Source organism: Moschus berezovskii, chromosome Y, assembly GCF_049115385.1.
Source record: "Moschus berezovskii isolate FMDL1 chromosome Y, NW_MosBer_1.0, whole genome shotgun sequence".
Taxonomy (NCBI): domain Eukaryota; kingdom Metazoa; phylum Chordata; class Mammalia; order Artiodactyla; family Moschidae; genus Moschus; species Moschus berezovskii.
In genome coordinates, this window is record NC_142489.1 from 66,488,732 (window position 1) to 66,509,146 (window position 20,415).

The following is a 20,415-nucleotide window of genomic DNA, read 5'->3' on the forward strand; positions in this document are numbered from 1 at the left end:
ATCTTTGTGCCAGTACCATAATATGTTGATGATTACAGCTTTGTAGTATAGCCTGAAGTCAAGCAGGTTCATTCCTCCAGGTCCATTCTTCCTTCTCAAGATTGCCTTGGTTATTCGAGGTTTTTGGTATTTCCATACAAATTGTGACATTATTTGTTTATAGTTCTATGAAAAATACCTTTGGTAGCTTGATAGGGATTGCATTGAATCTATAGATTGCTTTAGGTGGTATACTCATTTTCACTATTTTGATACTTCCAATCCATAAACATGTTATATTTCTCCATCTATTTATGTCCTCTTTGATTTCTTTCATGAGTGGGTTTTTTTTTTTTTTTTAGTTATATATATATATATATATATATATATATATGTCTTCTGTTTCTTTAGGTAGATTTATTTCTGAATATTTTATTCTTTTTATTTCAATGGTGAATGAGAATGGTTCCTAAATTTGTCTTTCTGTTTTCTAATGTTAATAAATAGGTATGCAGGGAATTTCTAGGTTTCAATTTTACATCCTGCAACTTTACTATATTTATTGCTTCAGTTTAGTTCAGTTCAGTTCAGTCGCTCACTCGTGTCTGACTCCTTGGGTCCCCGTGAATCACAGCACTCCAGGCCTCCCTGTCCAACACCAACTCCCGGAGTTCACTCAAACTCATGTCCATCGAGTCGGTGATGCCATCCATCCATCTCATTCTCTGTCCTTCCCTTCTCCTCCCGCTCCCAATTCTTCCCAGCATCAGAGTCTTTTCCCTTGAGTCAACAGGTCACATGCGTTGGCCAAAGTATTGGAATTTCAGCTTTAGCATCAGTCCTTCCAATGAACACCCAGGATTGATCTTCTTTAGAATGGATGGTTGGATCTCCTTACTGTCCAAGGGACTATCAGCACTAGTCATTTTCTGGTGGAGTCTTTAGTGCTTTCTATGTAGAGGATCATGATATCGGCCAAGACTCACAGTTTTATTTCTTCTTTTCCAATAGAAATTCCATTTATTTCCTTTTCCTCTCTGATTGCCTGGTTAAAACTTCTAAATCTGTGTTTAATAGTAGCGGTGAGAGTGGGCATTCTTGTCTTCTTCCTGACTTTAGGAGGATTACTTTCAATTTTTCACCATTGAGGATCATCTTTGCTGTTTGTTTGTCATATATAACTTTTATTATGTTGAGGTATGTTCCTTCTATTCCTTCTTTCTGAAGTTGTTTTTTTTTTTTTTTTTTGTCATAAATGAATGTTGAATTTTGTTGAAGACCTCTATATCTATTGAGATAATCATATGCATTTTATCATTCAATTTGTTAACGTGGTGTATTACGTTGTTTGACTTGCAGATATTAAAGAATCCTTGGATCCGTGAGATAAAGCCCACTTGGTCATGATGTATGATCTTTTTAAATTGCTGTTGGATTCTGTTTGTTAGGATTTTTTAAGGATTTTTGCATCTCTGTCCATCAGTGTTAGTGGAGTGTAGTTTTCTTTTCTTGTGGCGTATTTGTCTGGTTTTGGGGTCCGGGTGACAGTGGCCTCATAGAATCAGTTTGGAAATTTCACTAACTCTGCAAATTTCCTGAAGAATTTGAGTAGAATAAGTGTTCAGTTCAGTTCAGTTCATTCGCTCAGTCGTGTTCGACTCTTTGGGACCCAATGAATCACAGCACGCCAGGCCTCCCTGTCCATCACCAACTCTCGGAGTTCACACAAACTCACCTCCATTAAGTGGGTGATGCCATTCAGCAATCTCATTCTTTGTCATCACCTTTTCCTTGGCCCCCAATCCGCCCCAGCATCAGAGTATTTTCCAGTGAGTCAACTCTTCGCATGAGGTGGCCAAAGTACTGGAGTTTCAGCTTTAGGATCAGTCCTTCCAAAGCACACCCAGGACTGATCTCCTTTAGAATGGACTAGTTGGATCTCCTTACAGTCCAAGGGACTCTCAAGAGTCGTCTCCAACCCCACAGTTCAAAAGCATCAATTCTTTAGCGATCAGCTTTCTTCACAGTCTAATTCTCACATCCATACATGACCACTGGAGAAAGCATAGCCTTGACTAGACAGACCTTGGATGGCAAAGTACTCTCCCTGCTTTTTAATATGCTATCTAGGTACATCATAACTTTGCTCCCAAGGAGTAAACATTTTTTAATTTTATGACCGCAATCAGCATCCGCAGTGATTTTGAAGCCCAAAAATGAAGTCCGACACAGTTTCCACTGTTTCCCCATCTGCTTCCCGTGAAGTGATGGAACCAGATGCCATGATCTTCGTTTTCTGAATGTTGAGGTTCAAGTCGACTTTTTCACTCTCTTCTTTCACTTTCATCAAGAGGCTTTGGAGTTCCTCTTCACTTTCTGCCATAAGTGTGGTGTCATCTGCACATCTGAGGTTGTTGATATTTCTCCCGGCAATCTTGATTTCAGTTTGTGCTTCTTCCAGCTTAGTGTTCCTCAGAATGTACGCTGCATATAACGTCAATAAGCAAGGTGACAATATACAACCTTGACGTACTCCTTTTCCTATTTGGAACCAGTCTATTTTTCCATGTCCAATTCTAACTGTTGCTTCCTGACCTGCATACCGATTTCTCAAGAGGCAGGTCAGGTAGTCTGGTATTCCCATCTCTTTCAGAATTTTCCACAGTTTGTTGTGATCCACAGAGTCAAAGGCTTTGGCATAGTCAATGAAAAATAACTGTTAGCTCTTGTCAATTTTTTTTTTTTTTTTTTTAAGAATTCAGCTCTTTAGCCACCTGATTCTGGGCTTTTGTTTGCTGGAAGAATTATGACTACAGTTTATATTTCTGTGCTTGTGACATGTCTGTTAAGTGTTTCTATTTCCTCCTGCTTCAGTTTTGGAAAGTTATACTGCACTAAGTGTTTGTTCATTTCTTCACAGTTGTACTTTTTATTGGCATATAGTTATTGATAGTAGTCTCTTATGATCCTTTGTATTTCTGTATTGTTTGCTGTAGTTTCTCCAGTTTCATTTCTAATTTTGTTGATTGATTTTTCTTCCTTTGTTTCTTGATGACTGTGGATAATTTTTTTTTTCAATTTTATTTTTCGTCTCATTGAACCAGCTTTTATATTTGTTGATTTCTGCTACGTTCTCATTTGTTTCTTTTGAATTTGCTTCTCTCCTAATTTTTATAATTTCTTTCCTTCTATTAGCCATGGCATTTTTCATTTCCTTCTCCAGGTGAGGAAACATCCCTGTTTATTTTGTCACCCTAACCTTGTGGGGCCAGGTGCAGCGGGAGAATAAACCAAAACCATCCTTTGTAGAATCCTGATACCCAAGCCAAGATTTAATAGACTAGTTCTGGAAGGCAGAGAGCCTGATGAACTATGAATGTAGGTTCGTGACATTGTACAGGACAGAGATCAACACCATCCCCAAGATAAAGAAATTTCAAAAATTTAAATGCATGTGGGGAGCGTTTACAAATAGTTCTGAAAAGACGGGAAGTAAAAAGCAAAGGTGAAAAGGAAATGTATACCCATTTGAATGCAGAGTTGCAAAGAATTGCTGGGAGAAATAAGATTGCCTTCCTCAGCGATCAATGCAAAGAAGGAGAGGTAAATATTAGAATGGGAAAGACTAGAGATCTCTTCAAGCAAATTAGAGAATCCAAGGAAATATTTCATGCAAAGATGGGCTAAATAAAAGACAGAAATGGTAGAGACCCATCAGAAGCAGAAGATAATAAGAAGAGGTGGCAAGAATACACAGAAGAACTGTACAAAAAAGATATTGGAAATTGAAGTCAAGTGGGTCTCAGTAAGCATCACTATGATCAAAGCTAGTGGATGCGATGGAATTCCAGTTGAGCTATTTCAAATCCTGAAAGATGATGCTGTGAAAGTTCTACATTCAGTATGCCAGCAGATATGGAAAACCCAGCCATGGCCACAGGAATGTACAAAGTCAGTTTTCATTCCAATCCCAAAGAGAGTCAATGCCAAATAATGCTGCTATCTATGGGGGGGAGGGGTATCAAAGAATCACCCCAAGGACATTATTTGGTGGCTGAACCACAAAACTCATCTCATTTTAAAAGCCTTTCCAAATTTCCATAGGATGTGTTTTCATCCATGCACAGACCCTTAAATGACACCTTTCAGGCAGTGATGCCAGTATCCACACTACCCACTCTTCTTGCATTTTGTGGAGCCATCTGTGGCTAGCAACTTTAGAATGAAAAGTATTATTGTCATTTATGAGTAGCAACACCCTCATTATAAACAATGCAATGTCGCTGGAGGTTTGCTCCATTCTTCCTGCCCTCAGGCTTCTCTCGTTAAGAATAGTACTCCAGTCTCACCCAATTGTCTGAAATTGCATCTGTTCACCTAGTCCTTAGGGATGCCACAACAAAACGGGTTCTCAAAAATATATGCATATTCACAGATTCCTATGCTGTGGCTAACGCCCGCCCCCTGCCCCACCCCCCTCCCTGCGGTAAATTGATTTCACCTGCTCACTGCTCCTTTCTCCTGGGGGCTCACACATGCTGCTGCCACAATCACTAATACTCACACAAGATTCCTACTAAAGACAGGTAATTGCTTCCCTTAATTAATTTATTCTTGGTTCCTTGGAATCAACAGATATCACTGACTCTGGTCAGTGAAACCACTCCAACTCTCAGAAAACTCAACAGCGGACACTTCAACAAAAAATTCTTTCATATTTTCAATGCAAAGGACTTTGCTTATTGAATGCCATAGCAAGCTTCTTAAAGAGATACTCCTAAAATTGATTCCAGAAATGGATAAAAAAGAAGCTCTTTGTCCTCATCTTGCTAAACTCTCACACCCTGAGTCTTCTTCCTCACGTAGAAATTCTTCTATTCTCCCCAGATTCCCCGTTGGGTATTTTTTAGGCAATAATCAAGTTTTTATACTCTAAGACAATGTTCTAAATTGTCCTATGATTCTACTTCTCCAGTCTGCTATAATTTTAGAATCACTTCACTACGCACTACTTGGTTGCAACCTCAAAAATGACAGAATGACCTTAGTTCATTTCCAAGGCAAACCATTCAAAATCACAGTAATGCTAGTCTCTGCCCTGAATTCTGATCCTGAAGAAGTTCAGAGTCATCAGTTCTGTGAAGACCAAGAACACCTCCTTGAATTAAAAGCAAGTGAAAGATGTCCTTATCATCATAAGGGATTGGAATGCAAAAGGAGAAAGTCAAGAGATACCTGGATTAGCAGGCAAGTTTGGCCTTGGAATAAAAGATGAAGCAGAACAAAGACTAATCAAACTCTGTCAAGAAAATGTAGTGATCAAAGCAAAGATCCTTTGACAACCACGCAAGAGATGGCTTTACACATGGACATCAGCAAATGGTTCCTAATGGTATCAGCCTTACTATATAATCAGAGGGAGAAGTGTATAAGGTCAGGGGAAAAAAAAAAATCTGGAGCCCACTATGGATCAGATCATCAGTAACAATCTGCCAAATTCAGAAGGTCAGGTGCAAAACTACTAGGCCTGCCAGGGACTAGAAAATCAAATCCTCTATGAATATGCAGTGCAGGTGGCAAAGATATTCCAGGGTTTATATCTAGTAAACAGACCACCTCAAAAACTAGGGAAGGAGGTGCAAAATATTGTACAGCAAACAGTGAGTGAAACAATGCCAAAGAAAAAGAAAAGCATGGAGGAGGATGTACAAATAGCTGAGGAAAGAAGAGCAGCAGAAAGCAAGTGGAAAAGGCAAAGGTACCCAAACAAAGTTCAGATTTCCAGAGAAGAGAAAGGAGATGTAAAGCACTCCTGCAGTACACAATGCAAAGATATATAAGAAATCAATAGAAGCGGAAGACTAAAAAAATCTCTTAAAAAATCTGACTATATAAATGCAACATTTCATCCACAGGTGGGCTCAGTAAAGGAGAGAAAGTTGAAAGGCCTAAAAGAAAGAAAAGAGATCAAGACAAATGGAAAGAATGCAAAGAATTTTAGGACAAAAAGATCTTACTGCCCCAGATAACCAGGACACTGTGATGAATCCCACAGAGCCAGCCATTCTTGAATGTGAAGTCAAGTGGGCCTTACAAAGCACTGCTGTCAACAAAGCTAACGAAGGTGATGGAATTCTGTCAGTGCTGCATAAAATTCCAAATATTGATGCTTTGAAAGTGTGACATTCAATATGTCAGCAAATGTGGAAAACTTAGCAGTGGTCACAGAAGTACAAAAAGGAAATTCTTACCCCAGTCCGCAAGAAAGACAGTACTAACGAATGATTAAAAAAAAAAACACTGCACAACTTCACTTGTCTTCCAAGCAGGTAAAGTTATGCTCAAAATCCACTAAGCTTCTCTTCATCATTCCATGAACTGAGGAACTCCAGATGTTTAAGCTGGGTCAGACACATCAGAGGAATAAGAGTTGAAATGGTCACCATTTGCTGGATTTTAGAAGTCATAGAAGTACTAAATTTCGTTGATCACTCTCAGCAAATTTGGAAACTCAGCAGTGGCGCCAGGAATGGAAATGGTCAACATTCATTTCAATTCCAAAGAAAGGCAGTGCCAAAGAATGCAGAAACTACCACGCAAATACACCCATCTCACACGCTAGTAAAGCAATGTTTAAAATTCTCTTAGCCAAGCTTCAGCAATATGTAAACCATGAACTTCTAGATGTTCAAGCTGGTTTTAGAAGAGGTAGAGGAACCAGAGATCAAATTGCTAATATCTGCTTGTTCATCAAAAAAGAAAGAGACTTCCATAGAAACATCTATTTCTTCTTTATTGACTATACCAAAGCTTCTGACTGCGTGGATCACAATAAACTATGGAAAATTCCAAAGGGAATGGGAATACGAGGCCACCTGATCTGCCCCTTGAGAAATCTGTATGAGGGTCAGGAAGCAACATGTTAGAACGGACATGAACAACAGTCTGCTTCCAAATAGGAAACGGGGTACATCAAGGCTGTATGTTGTCACCCTACTTATTTAACTTATAGGCAGAGTACATCATGTGAAATGCTGGGCTAGAGGAAGCACAAGATCAAGCAAGATTGCTGGGACATATTTCACTAACCTCAGATATGTACATGACACCACCCTTTTGACAGAAAGTGAAGAAGAAGTAAAAGAGTCTCTTGATGAAAGTGAAAGAGGAGAGTGAAAAAAGTTGGCTTAAAGCTAAACATTCTGAAAACTAAGATCATGGCACCCGGTCCTATAACTCCATGGCAAATAGAAGGGGAAAAATGGAAGTCAGTGACGTATTTTATCTTTTTGGGCTCTAAAATCACTCCAGATGGTGACTTTGGCCATCAAATTAGAAAACAAATATTTCCTGTCAGAAAAGCTGTGAGAAATCGAGACATGTGTGAAAAAGAAAAGATACCAGTTCGCTCACAAACTTTGGTATAGTCAAGTCTGTGGTCTTTGCGGTATTCACATAGAGTTGATTGAGCAGGACCACAAAAGTGGCAGAATCCTGAAGAATTGATGCTTTTGAATTGTGGTTTTGGAGAAGATTCTTGAGAGTTCCTTGGACAGCAAGGGGATCAAATTAGTCAATCGTCAAGGAAATCAGCCCAAAATAACCGTTGGATGAACTGCTAGTGAAGCTGAAGCTCTAATACTTTGTCTATCTAATGCAAAGAGCCAACTCATTGGAAAAGACCCTGATAATGAGAAGTACTGAAGGTAGAAAGAGAAGGGTGTGACAAGAATGAGTGTGTTGGATGGCATAACTGACAATGCAATACATATGAACTTGGGTCAACTCCGGGAGATGGTAGTGCCTATTGAGGCTTGCCTGATGCAGTCCATGACATCACAAGGAGTCAGATATGACTTCCCACTAAACAACAAAAGGGAGCGTTCTAATTGCACTTTCATCTTTATCTCTCAAAAATTTCCAGCAGCACCTATAAAGGATAATATATTCTCTCCATTGTATATTGTTGCCTCCTTTGTCATAGATTAGGTAAGCATTTGGACAAGAGATTATTTCAGGGTCTTCTATCTGTTCTATGTTCCATTGGGCTGTATTCCTTTTTTTTTTTTTTTGCAAGTTTCATGCTGTGTGGATGACTACAACTTTGAATTACAGACTGAAAGCAGGAAACCTGATTCCTCCAGTTCTGTTTATTTTTCTCATGATAGCATGGCTATTCAAGGTCTTTTACATTTCCCAACAAGTTGTAAAAAAAAAATTTATCTAGTTCTGTGAAAAATGTCATTGGCAATTTCAAACAATTGTTTTGAATATGTAAATTGCTTTTTGTCGCACAGCCATTTTCACAGTATTGATTCTCCAAGTCAAAGAGAATGTTATATTTATCCATTTATTTTGTCACCCTTGATTTATTTCCTCCATGTCTTATTTAATTCAGCACACAAATCTTTTCCCAGGTTTACTTTCGGGAATTTTATTCTTCTTGCAGTGGTGACTGGGATTCCTTTCTTAATTTGTTTTTGATTTCAGTTTATACGAATGCTAGAGATTGCTGTGTGTTAATTTTATAGCCAGACACTTTCCTGAATTCATGGAGTACTGCTAGTAATTATCTGGTTTTATGGTAGGATTCTCTGTGCATAGTATCATATCATCTGAAAACAGTGACAGTTTTACCTCTTATTTTCCTTTTCATTTGAAACTTTTTTTCCTGCTTCTTCCTATTCTCTGATTGCATTAGCTAGGTGTCCCAAGACTGTGTTGAGTAACCATGATGAATAAGAAGCATCTTTCTTTTATTCATGAATTAGGGGTCATGGTTTCAGAATTTTACTATAGAGAACACTGTTTGTGGTGAGTTTATCCATAAATGGCCTTTATTATGTTAAAGAAGATTCCCTTTATTCCCTCCTCCTCTACAGGTTTAATCATACCTAGGTGTTAAATTTTGTCAAAAGCTTTTTCTGAATCTATATCCTAAACAGATTCAACACCTCTTCTTGGAATACTTAGGTATCTTTCGGTTTGTGTGTTTGTTTGTTTTTCTTCCTTTGGCCACATGATATAAAGAGCTGACCCATTAGATAGTGTCCTGACGCTGGGAATGATTGAAGGTAAAGGAGAAGTGGGTAGCCAGTGATGGGATGGTTAGATAGCATCACTGATTCTATGGACGGAAATCTGAACAAATTGTGGTAGATAGTGAAGGGAAATCTGGCAGGCTAAAGTCCATGGGGTGACAAAGAGCCAGAGCTGACTTAATGACTGAATAACAACAAATGTTCTCCTTCTGTTCTTGACAGGAGTAGCTTTTTTTTTTTTACTACTTCATTTTCTATCCCACCTCACCCTATCTAGATTCTACTTATGTTATATCGGCTCCTTATCATGTTGAAATTCAGCCACATTTTGCTGTTTTTATTGCTACCCACATGGCCCAACATTTGTGTGATTTTAAACTCCACATGTTTCAGTGGTTTCCTAACCACCAGCATCCTGATATTTTCGACACACTGATGTTTCATTCTGTTCTGTTCATCTCGGTCTCACACTGTATGCATATGCCAATTTTCTATTTTCCTTGATTTTTCTTTGCTGTTAATGTATATGAGACATTCTTTTAAATTACTAATGAAGATTTTTTTCTTTGTCTTGTACATTCTTATGTGATGACTATTCCATATTGATCTGTTTGATGTTCTTTGATATGATATGTTCTCCAGTTGAAATAAACAATCAAATCATATGACTATTTCTGTTTATGATTTACTCACCGCTGTTCAGGATTAGAGGCCTCTGTTTCAAAAATACAGCCTAAATAATGAAACAAATAAGAAACAAAACTTAAACATATAAATCTTAATAAATTCTAGATTTGAAAAGAAAATTATCTCCAAGAAAGGAGTATATTGTTTGCAAGTTAAAACTGCCAACTTTGTCTATTCATCCCTAGATCAGCCAAAAAATATCATCAGCTTCTTTGAAAAGCATATTTTTAAATGATGATCAAGGCAAATGGCAGACGAAACAATGGAAAACAAATTAATCTGAAACATATACAAGCAACTCCTGCAGCTCAATTCCAAAAAAATAAATGACCCAATCAGAAATTGGGCCAAAGAACTGAGATGACTTTTCTCCAAAGAAGACATACAGATGGCTAACAAACATATGATGATGCTCATTATCAGAGATGCAAATCAAAACCACAATAAGGTACCATTCCATACCAGTCAAATTGAGTTCTATCCAAAAGTCTACAAGCAATAAATTCTGGAGAGGTTGCAGAGAAAAGGGAAGCCTCTTACACTGTTGGTGGAATGCAAGCTAGCACAGCAACTGTGGAGAACAGTGTGGAGATTCCTTAAAAAATAAAACTGCAATTGGACTGCCATGTGACCCAGATTACACTGCCTGGCATACACACGGAGGAAACCGGAATTGAAAGAGACAGGTGTATGCCAATCTCCATTGCATCACTGTTTATCATAGACAGGGTATGAAAGCAACCTAGATGTCCATTCGTTGAAGACGAATGAATAAGAAAGCTGTGATGAATATACACACTGGAATATTCACTTCAGTTCAGTTCAGTCGCTCAGTAGTGTCCGACTCGAGCACCCCATGAGTCTCAGCACGCCAGGCATCCCTGTCCATCACCAACTCCCAGAGTTTACACAAACTCATGTCCATCGAGTCGGTGATGCCATCCATCCATCTCATCCTCTGTCATCCCCTTCTCCTCCTACCCCCAATCTCTCCTAGCATCAGGGTGTTTTGCAATGAGCCAACTCTTCACAGGACGTACCCAAAATATTGACCCAGATTCAGCATCAGTCCTTTCAATAAACACCCAGAACTGATCTCCTTTAGGATGGACTGGTTGCATCTCCTTGCAATCCAAGAGACTCTCAAAAATCTTCTCCAACAACACAGTTCAAAAGCATCAATTCTTTGGTGTTCAGCTTTCTTCAAGTTCAACTCTCACATCTATACCTGACCATTGATAAAACCAGAGCTTTGAATGGACGGACCTTTTTTGTCAAATTAATGTCTCTGTTTTTTTATATGCTGTCTAGGATGATCATCACTTTCCTTTAAAGGAGTAAAAGTCTTAATTTCATGCTACAATCACCATCTACAGTGAATTTGGAAACCAAAAAAATAAAGCCTGACAGTGTTTCCACTGTTTCCCCATCTATTTCCCATGAAGTGATGGGACCAGATGCCATAATCTTAGTTATTTGAATGTTGAGCTTTAAGCCAGCTTTTTACTCTCCTCTTTCACTTGCATCAAGAGGCTTTTTAGTTCCTCTTCACTTTCTGCCATAAGCGTGATGTCATCTGCATATCTGAGGTTATTGATATTTCTACCGGGAATCGTGATCCAAGATTGTGCTTTCCGACCAGTGTTTCTCATGAAGTACTCTGAAGAACTTAAAAAAGCAGGCTGACAATATATAGCCTTGATGTACTTTTTCGTATTTGGAACCAGTCTATTGTTCCAGTAGTAGAATATTACTCAGCCATTAAAATCAGTTCTAAAGAGTGGGTGAAACCAGAGCCTTACTTAGAGAGTGAAGTAAGCCAGAAAGAAAAACACCAATAGCATATACTAATGCATATTTGTGGACTTGAGAAAAATGGTAATGGTAACCCTGTATGCGAGACAGCAAAAGAGACACAGATGTAAAGAACAGTCTTAGGACACTGTGGGAGAGGACGAGGGAGAGATGATATGGGAGAATGACATTGAAACATGTAAATTATCACATGTGAAAGAAATTTCCAGTCCATGTTCGATGCATGATGCTGGGTGCTCAGGGCTGGTGCACTGAGGTGACCCAAAGGGATGGGATGGGAAGGGAGGTAGGAGGGAGTTTAAGGATGGGGAACACATGTACAAACATGGGAGATTCATGTCAATACCTGGCAAAACCAATACACTACTTTAAAGTAAAAAAAAGAAAAAAGAAAACTGCAAATAAAAAAGGATTAGAACATATAAAAGCAAACAAACAAAACGAAATTCAGAATTCTACATCAGGAGTACTAAATAACAACAGACAGGGGCATTTCTACTTTAGAGAAATTGTGGTTAGAGTAAAAATATCTTTCACTTTCCTTTTCTTGGTGAATGGTATTTGCTCTTCTGTAGTGGGAATGTTTTCATCAGTATCCCTTAAATCAGAGCCCATAATTGCTCTTCAAGTGACTTATTGCTGAGGATTTCAAGGAGAAATGGAAAGAGGGAACAAAGATATATCAGAAGGAGTACAGAATCTAAAATTAAGTGTAGAACAAATTGAACCAGTTTGTATATAAATTTTTCAAAATTTTTTCTCACTTTGAATTAAGCCATTTGTTTCCAAGTCACTCACTGTTTAAGTTTTACCCATGGAAATGGGATCTTCTCCTCTCACACGAGGAGGCTTTCATGTGACCAAAGGAACTTATTTTCAGACTAGGGAACTTTTTAAAGAGATTAGCGGTCAGGGCTTGTAGATCTTAAAGGGTGCCTAATGAAAGAGACCTGGGTGGGGCACTGTAAAAGACAGATAGTCTGGACACAGTCTCCCCAGCTTGCCACGCTTCATCTCTCTTTAAAAATTGGTCATTTTACTTACCGTACCCCTGAAATAGAGGCTACTTCTGATCTTTGGACCACTACATATGGGAAGAAAGCCTACTAAGGAGCAAAATAACCAAGTGGTTGGTATTGAAAATACCTAAATATGAAAGAGCTTAACAGTTCCAAGGAAATGGTTTGATTATGAAGATTATGAGAAAAATAAAAATTAGAAGACAGAGCTTTGCAGGCCTACATTCATTCCATAGTTCCACCTCAAACAGTTTACATTTTATCTACTCTATGTGACATAATCTGAGGAAGAAATTGTTAAAATTTAGAATTTGGCGGCTGCTAATCTGAAAATATCTTAAGTATTTAGAAGACATAGACATATAAGGGAAGTTGTTTGTTCAAGTCCAGAAAGTTATTAGTACGAGGTTTCCTCAGGAACTCTCCACTTGATGAAATTGTAGTACATTCTCAAGCTACTGTTATTCTCACATTTCCCTAAGGTTGGACAAGGGACTACACCAAGCAACCTGGTACTCTGTGCAAGCCACTATTATCAGTATCATCATTTTCCATATTTCCATTGTATTGTTCTCATCAGCAGTCGGAGAAGGCAATGACAACCCACTGCAGTACTCTTGCCTGGAAAATCCCATCGACAGAGGTGCCTGGTAGTCTGTAACCCATGCGGTCGTGAAGAGTCGACATGACTGAGCGAGTTCCATTTCGCTCTTCACTTTTATACATTGGAAAAGGAAATGTTCCAGTGTTCTTGCCTGGAAAATCCCTGGGGTAGAGTTGCCTGGTAGTTTGCAATCTATGGGGTCACAAAGAGTTGGACACGACTAAAGTGACTTAGCAGCAGTAGCTCTAGTGCAACTGTTTCTGATCATGATCAGTTTTGACAGATAAATTTCTTTTATATATTATTCTAGAGATATAAAATTCTAGCTGTGAATCTCTTCGATGAATGTCTTAACAATGAGCAATATTAAAGTTATCTGTCATGCTTGTGGAGAAGGTAATGGCAAGGCCCTATCTATGGCTATTCATCAGAAAGTGTCTGTGTTTAACTATGTTAGGAATCTATAAGCTATATGTATAGATGTGCTAAAGCACAATTTATACTATTTAAACCTTAGTCTAAAGAGAAGATAGAGTCAAAAATGGTGGTATTGAATATGAAGAATTCATATTAATGCATAGACTTTGGACAGACTATAGATACTGATATATTTGTGGAAGCTTCTTGGTGTCACTGGGAGCTTTTGAAGATTAAAATGAGTCTGATCTAGGCCTTCAAGTAATGACGAGGTTTCAGTAGGAGACATTCGGCAGTAGGAGACATTCGGAAAGAAGGGAAGGACACCTCTGGCAAAAGCAACATTGACAAGACCCTGAATAGGAAAATAATAAAGCAAGGAGTTTAAGTGTACCTGAATGACAGATTTGCCTGTTACTCCAAGTGTTTCTTGACTTCCTACTTTTGCATTCCAGTCACCTCTAATGAAAAGGACATCTTTTTTTGGGGGGTGTTCTAAAAGGTCTTGTAGGTCTTCATAGAACCGTTCAACTATGGCTTTTTCAGTGTTACTGGTTGGGGCATAGACTTGGATTACTCTAATATTGAATGCTTTGCCTTGGAAACAGAGATCATACTGTCGTTTATGAGATTGCATCCAAGTATTGCATTTCAGACTCTTTTGTTGACCATGATAGCTACTTCATTTCTTTTAAGGGATTCCTAACCCACAGTAGTAGATATAATGGTCATCTGAGTTAAATTCACCCATTTTAGTCCATTTGAGTTCACTGATTCCCAGAATGTCGATGTTCACACTTGCCATCTCCTGTTTGAACACTTCCAATTTGCCATGATTCATGGACCTAACATTCCAGGTACCTAAGCAACATTGCTCTTTACAGCACTGGATCTTGCTTCTATCCCTAGTCACATCCACAAGACAGCTTTGTATTTGCTTTGGCTTCATCCTTTCAGTCTTTCTGGATTTATTTCTCCACTGATCTCCAGGAGTATATTGGGCACCTACCAACCTAGGGAATTCCTCATTCAGTATCCTATCATTGTGCCTTTTCATACTGTTCATGGGGTTCTCAAGGCAAGTATACTGAAGTGGCTTGCCATTCCCTTCTGCAGTGAACCACACTGAGTTAGAGAAGGCTGTAGTCTGTGTGATCATATCGACAGGTTTTCTGTGATTATATTTTCAGTGTGTCTGCCTGCTGATGCCCTCTCACATTACCTACCATCCATCGTACTTCGGTTTCTCTTACCTTGGATGTGGGGTATCTCTTTACAGTCGCTCCAGCAAAGCACAGCCACTGCTCCTTACCTTGGACAAAGGGTATCTCTTAACTACTTCACCTCCTGACCTTGAACATGGAATAGCTCGTCTCGGCCCTTCTACGCCTGTGCAATCGCCACCACTTGGACATGGGGTTGCTCCTCTCAGCCACAACCCAGAGCTCGGGCGAGGGGTAGTTCCTCTTGGTCATGCTTCTGCGTGGTCCATCGCACAGCCGGCATCACTTCTGCATGGTCTGTCGTGCAGTTTTGCCAAGAGAACGCACTGGTCATAGCAAAAACCCTCTTTCAACAACATAAGAGAAGACTCTACACGTGGACATCACCAGATGGTAAACACTGAAATCAGATTGATTATATTCTTTGTAGCAAAAGATGGAGAAGCTTTATACAGTTAGCAAAAACAAGACCAGGAGCTGACTGTGGCTCAGATCATGAATGCCTTATTGACAAATTCAGACTTAAATTGAACAAAATAGGGAAAACCACTAGACCATTCAGATATGACCTAAGTCAAATCCCTTATGATTATACAGACGAAGTGAAAAATAGATTTAAGGGACTAGATCTGATTGATAGAGAGCCTGACGAACTATAGACGGAAGTTCGTGACATTGTACAGAAGAGAGGGATCAAGATCATCTCCGCTGAAAAGAAATGCAGAAAAGCTAAATCACTACCTGGTGAGGCCTTACAAATAGCTGTGAAAAGAGGAGAAGTGAAGAGCAAAGGAGAAAAGGAAACATATAAGCATCTGAATGCAGAGTTCCAAAGAATAGCAAGGAGAGATAAGAAAGCCTTGCTCAGCGACCAATGCAAAGAAATAGAGAAAAACAACAGAATAGGAAAGACTAGAGATATCTTCAAGAAAATTAGAGATACCAAGGGAACATTTCATGCAAAGATGGACTCGATAAAGAACAGAAATGGTATGGTATGGGTTCTTAATAGAAGCAGGAGAAATGGAGAAGTGGCAAGAACACAGAACTGTCCAAAAAAAAGATCTTCCCGACAAAGATAATCATGATGGTGTGATCACTCATCTAGAGCCAGACATCTTGGACTGTGAAGTCAAATGGGCCTTAGAAAGCACCACTAGGAACAAAGCTAGTGGAGGTGATGGAATTCCAGTTGAGCTGTTTCAAATCCTGAAAAATGATGCTGTGACAGTGATGCCCTCAATATGCCAGCAAATTTGGAAAACTCAACAGTGGCCACAGGACTGGCAAAGGTCCGTTTTCATTCCAGTCCCAAAGAAAGGCAATGGCAAAAAATGCTCAAACAACCGGGCAATTGCACTCATCTCACATGCTAGTAAAATCATGCTCAAAATACTCCAAGCCACTCCTCAGCAATACGTGAACAGTGAAGTCCCAGATGTTTAAGCTGGTTTTAGAAAAGGCAGAGGGACCAGAGATCAAATTGCCAGTGTCCCCTGTTTCATGGAAAAAACAAGATAGTTTCAAAAAAACATGTATTTATGCTTTATTGACCCATTTCTTTTTTCAGTCATTTGTTATTTAGGCATTGAGCTTCATGAGCTGTTTTTGTAGTGTAAGGATTAATTATTTGTCAGTGATTTCGTTTCCTGTTATTTTCTCTGTTTCATAGGGTGCTTTTTCACATTGCTTATAGTCTCCTACTAATCACTATAGTAAAAGTTGATATCAAACGAAGTCATAAGTAATCCTGTCAGTCAAGTAAGGAAGAAGTTGAAATTTGCAGTTTAAATATCAGAGGAAGCTGGTTCATCACCTGTAAGCAGTGTATGTGATGAGGGGAGAGACTTGATGAGACCTCAGTGGGAGAAAAATGGATTTCTTGATATCTACAACAAATAAGATATGTACAAGGATTGCCAATTTCTCATCAGAGCTTCTTCCACACTATTATATCAATCAGACATCTAATGGTCTACTTTTCCATGGTCTTTCTTTATCTTCAACACTTCTCAGGAGCTTGGCTTCATTTACTGTTATTTTCTCCCTTTCAAAGGGTGCCTTTTCACATTTCTTTTAGGTTCCTTCATTGTACAAAAGCTTTTAACTTCAATTAGGTCACATATGTTTGTTTGAGTTTTATTTCCGTTTCTCTGGGAGGTGGGTCAGAGAGCATCTTGCTGTGATTTACGTCAAAGTGTGTCCTGCCTACGTTTTCCTCTAAGAGTTTTATAGTTTCTAGTCTTATATTTAGATCTTTAATCCATTTTGAGTTTAGTTTTGCATATGTTGTTAGGAAGGGTTATGGTTTCATTCTTTTACAACTGGTTGATGCCTTTTCCCTCAGCACCACTTGTTAAAGAGATTATCATTTCTCCATTGTATATTATTTCCTCCTTTTTCAAAATTAAGATGCCCATGGATGTGTGGACTTATATCTAGGCTTTCTATTTTGTTCCACTGATCTAGATCTCTGTCTTTGTGCTACTGTCTTGATAACTGTAATTTTGTAGTATAGTCTGAAGTCAGGGAAGTTGATTACTCCATTTCATTCTTCTTTCTCAGGATTGCTTCTGCTTTTAGAGGTTTCCCTGTGTTTCTATATTTACTGTGAAAGTGTAAATACTGTGAAAATACTTGTTCTAGTTTTGTGAAGAATACTATTGCTTACTTGATAAGAGTTGCATTGAACCTATAGATTGCTTCGGTTTGTGTATTCATTTTCACTATATTATTTCTTCAAGTCCATCAACCTTATATAATTCTCTATCTGTCTCATCTTTCTTTCATCATTGTTTTATAGTTTTCTTTATATGCGTAAAAGTTTTTTTGTTTCTTTATGTAAATTTACCGCTAAGTATGCTATTCTTTTCATTACAACGCTGAAGAGGATTTATTCTCTTTCTATTTTCTCATTGTTTATGTATAGCAGTGCAAGGGGCTTCTGGGTAATAATTTATAACCTGAAACATTTTGATATTCATCAATTAGCTCTAGTAATATTCTTGTGGTGTCTTTAGGGCTTTCTATGTAGAGGATCATGTCATCTGCAAATAGTGAGAGTTACTTTTTTTTTTTTTTTTTTAACCAACCTGGATTACTTTTTATTTCATTTTCTTCTCTGACTGTTGTGTCTAGGACTTCCAAATCAATGTTGAATTGTTGAGGTGAGAGGACTTCCAAATCAATGTTGAATTGTTGTGGTGAGAGTGAGCACCCTTGGCTTGCTCCTGATTTTATAGGAAATCCTTTCAATTTTTCACCATTGAAGATACTGTTTGTCGTGGGTTTCTCATATATAGCTTTTATTGTGTTGAGATATGTTCCTCTTGCACTTGCTTTGTGGAGAGTTATCCAACCAGTCCATTCTAAAGGAGATCAATCCTGGATGTTCATTGGAGGGACTGATGCTAAAGCTGAAACTCCAATACTTTGGTCACCTCATGCGACGAGTTGACTCACTGGAAAAGACTCTGATGCTGGGAAAGGTTGGGAGCGGGAGGAGAAGGGGACGACGGAGAATGGGATGGCTGGATGGCATCACCGACTCTTGGACATGAGTTTGAGTGTACTTCGGGAGTTGGTGATGGACAGGGAGGTCTGGCGTGCTGTAATTCATGGGGTCGCGGAGAGTCGGACAAGACTGAGCGACTGAACTGAACTGATCATAAGGAGGTGTTGACTTTTGTGAAAGACTTTCTCTGCATCTATTGAGATAATTATATTGTTTTTAATCTTTCAGTTTAATATGATGTATCAGATTGATTTGCAAATATTAAGGAATCCTTGCATCCCTGGGATGATGCTCACGTGCTTCTAAGGTAATGATGTATGACCTTTTTGATATGTTTTTGGATTCTGTTTGCTAGAAGTTTCAGGAAAATTTCTGCACCAATGTTTACCAATATGTTTAGTGACATTAGCCTGTAGTTTTCTTTCTTTTTTGCATCTTTGTCTGGTTTCGGTATTAGGGTGATGGTGGCCTCGGAGAATGAGTTGGGGGAGCTTATCAGCCTCTGCAATTTTCTGGAAGAGTTTGAGTTGGTTAAGGCTTTGTTCTTCCATAAACCATTTTTTGGTAAATTAAAAAAAAAAAAAAAAAAGCAGGATTCACCTGTGAAACCGTCTGGTCCTGGTCTTTTGATCATTGAAAGATTCTTGATTACAAGTTTTATTTCCGTGATTCTGTTTCATCTATAAGATTTTCTACTTGCTCGTCCATTTATGGACAGTTATTCTTTCTAAGATTTTTTTTTCCATTTCTTCAACGTTGTCCATTTATGTGACATATAATTTCTCACAATAATCTCTTATGACCTTTGATATGTCTGTGTTTTCTGTTGTGATTACTCTATTTTCATCTGCAATTTTATTATTTGGATTCTTCTCCACCACCCCAGCACCCCCTCTTTTTTTTTCTTTTTCCTTGATCACTCTGGCTAATGCTTTGTCTTTGATTTATATTCTAAAAGAACCAGATTTTCATTTTATTGAGCTTTGCTATAGTCACTATTGTTTCTTTTTCACTTATTTCTGCTCTGATTTTTATGATTCTATTCATTCTACTGGTGTTCTTCTTTTTGTGTTTGCTTTAGATGTAAAGGTAGCCTCTTTCTTTGATGTTTATCTTCTTCCTTGAGGCAGATTTATATGCTATGAAACTCCTTCTTAACATTGCTTGTTACTGAAATCCAAAGTTTTGGGTTGTCGTGTTTTAATTTTCTTTTTGTAATTTTATTTATTTTACGGAAGTAAATTAGTTTACATTATTGTATTGATTTTGCCATACCTTAACATTAATCTGCCCTTGGTGTACATGTGTTTTTATTTTCCTTTGATTGAATTTAAATTTGATTTCCTTTTTGATTTTTTCTGTGATCTGTTGCTTATTCAGATGTCTGTTATTTAGCCTCCATATGCTTGGAGATTTATTTAATTTTTCTTCTGTGTTTGACACCTATTCCTACTTCATTGTGATTGGAATAGATGCTCGAAATTCTTTCACTTTTCATTTCTTTCTTTTTTTTTTTTTTGTTTGAATTTAGCAATGCTAGGTTTATGGACGGGGATTTGATCTTTCCAGGAGGCTGTTCCATGTGCACTTGAGGAAAGGTGTATCCATTACTAATGAGTGTAATGCCTATATATAGCAATTAGGTGTAACTAGACCATTGTGCTATTTAGCAAACCCTCAATATGTAAGGTAAATGCAATCAAGTAGAAAAGGGGAAATTAACAGTAACACAATTATAATGGGGGCTTTTATATCCCACTCACACCTATAGACACTTCAACTGAAGAGAAAATTAGCAAATACTTATGAGCTGTAAATGTTCTTTTGTAGGTTGTCTGTTTTTACACTTATTGCAGTGCCTCAGGTACTGGAGGAGGAGGTACTCTAAAGTTGGCCATGTTTAGAAGTGGCAGGAAGTTACCCAGCACAATTGGTAGAGGTGGAAAATTGATAGAAAAGTCCTAATACAAAGATGTGACTTCCAAGCTATTGCTATCTTCCATTTTTATGAGTCGAGAAGTACTCACCAAGAAAGTGAAATCCCTGATATGAGGGTATATGATCTCAAAATTGAAATATGCCTAAGAGAACAGTCTATATGCATAAAATTGAGTCC